Raw genomic sequence first — 2,500 nt, 5'->3', positions numbered from 1 at the left:
TGTGCACATGCCTGGGTTGTGTGGTGTGTGTGTGTGTGTGTGTGTGTGTGTGTGTGTGTGTGTGTGTGTGTGTGTGTGTGTGTGTGTGTGTGTGTGTGTGTGTGTGTGTGTGTGTGTGTGTGTGTGTGTGCGTTCATGCGTGTGCATATGCATGTGCATGTGCAGCTGCATGTGCAAGAGCAAAAGCACCCCATGGCTCAAATGCGGCATCATTAAAATCTGCATTGGAGTATGTGCACAAATGCATAGTGCATGCATACGTCTGACATTGCATACACAGAATGTACATGGGACATCACATGAAAGGAACGTGTAAGGTACTGCGTCTTCTCATCTCAAACAATGAGAACCACTTGTCACACGTCTGGGGGCACACAGGCGACCCGCTGTGCTCCCACCACACACAGATGTTCCTAATAGGACTAAAGTAGCGTTCACATTCCTGCGGATAACCAATCTGTTTGTTTTCCTCTTTGACTCGGACTCTGCTGCCACTCTTCCTTCTGAGAAGAAAAGAGGATGGATGTTGATAAAAGGAGAATGGTGAAAAAAAAGAGAAAAGACGTAGAGAAAGATGAAGGAGTGAGGATATTCCCACCACAGTCTGAATCTGTAAAGCCGCTGTGGGCTGCAGCCCGGCGACACCAGCTCCCCTCCGCTGCCACGGTTCAACTGGGACATTTATTGAACATAATGGAAGGTAATGCTGGAACACTAGTACTGTTTGAGTCAGACAAACGCTTGCCACTCAGTGTACAACACGTGTTGAAGTGAGTTTGGTGTAATTGTGAAGGCTTATGTTTATGACCCAAGGTGTGACTGTAAATTCTGTGGCTTCGAAAACAAGGAATGGGACACACCTACACACAAACATATACACACACACACACACACACACACACACACACACACACACACACACACAGACTCCCACATGCAACCATGCACACACACACACACACACACACACACACACACACACACACACACACACACACACACACACACACACTCACACTCACATGCATGTGAGTCCACACACCCAAAAACATTTATATACACACATACACACACACACACACACACACACACACACACACACGCACACATGCACACACGCACAAAGGTACAATCTAATCTGGGAGCATCTGCTGCTTTATAACCAGATTGAATTACCAATTAAAGAGAGTAAAAAACAAGAGCAGAACATCTGGAGCCGTAAGCAGCAGAGGTTATAAATCTGAAAGGCGAAATATGAAAATGAGCCAGAATGAGATTCTCAAGGACGGTGTCTCTGATTGGCCCGTTAACATGCCAAGTAGGTGTCAAGAAGGCCCCGGGGCTGTGGGAGAGAACTGGGGCAGAGCAGCGCGGTGTCAGAGGCCAATTGAAACACCAGTGAGTGATCTGGTAGCTAGGCAGAAGCACTGGTACACTAACCCTACATGAAGAGTCTATAGAGTTTAGACACAGAGTCTCTTTTGGAGGCAGAGGCTGAGGAAGCCGTTCACTCTGGGCATACAGAGGCCAGTGTTATACAGCTATCTCACAGGATGGACCCCCAGATAAGTGTACACAAAAAAGCTGAGAGAGGGAAAAGAATCCAAGTCCAAGAGGGTGGGTGGTGGCTGGTGGGGGGGTGGGGGGGGCGGTGGGGTGGGCCGGCTGGGGGGGTCGGTGGCAAAGGTTTTGGAAACAGACCTGGAGCCATGTGGGTGCAGAGATGAGGGGGTGCTGAGTGCGACTGCACAACGTCAATGAGCCAAACCATAATTGTTGGTGTTTGGACACAGAAAATGCCCTGAATACACACAGGCTGCATGAGATTTGGGTATATCCATAAATGTTTTTTAATGATTATATTCATTTTGGTTTCGATCCATCCAACCTCACATTTACGCATGTATAAATGTGTAAATGTGAGGTTGGAAAGCTTCAGCGCCATTACCACATCTGCTTTTGCTATTATTGGCACAATAAATTAGGCAGCCAATTTGTTTGCGCTGTTGTTAGAGTAATAGAATCAAATTATCCTGTGTTAGGGAAATGATTATGTACGAAGCGGAACCCATCAGGGATTCATGAGGCAATCTGTGAAGTAATGCTGTGTTTCAAAAAAATGAAAACAATCCCTGGGTTTTCTATGAATCAACTGTTCCAGGTCCACAAGTATCCCGCCCAGATCGGCTCTTCACGATGCCCTCAAGTTTCAGCTCCAGTTTATATTTGTCTCAATTTCTCTTTCTCCGTGAAGGAGCCAGCCCCAGGCTCTCTATGCAGAATCAATGGGCGAGTCACTCCGGGTCAATTGGGTGTAGATCTACACCATTGCAGCAATTCAGTGGCTGCCGAGAGAGAGAGAGAGAGAGAGAGAGAGAGAGAGAGAGAGAGAGAGAGAGAGAGAGAGAGAGAAAGAGAGAGAGAGAGAGAGAGAGAGAGAGAGAGAGAGAGAGAGAGGGGGAGAGAGAGTGAGGGAGAGAGAAAAAGAGAGAGGGGGAGA

This window comes from Micromesistius poutassou, assembly GCF_964030765.1.
Source record: "Micromesistius poutassou genome assembly, chromosome: 6".
Taxonomy (NCBI): Eukaryota; Metazoa; Chordata; class Actinopteri; order Gadiformes; family Gadidae; genus Micromesistius; species Micromesistius poutassou.
This window is presented reverse-complemented; position numbering follows the sequence as displayed.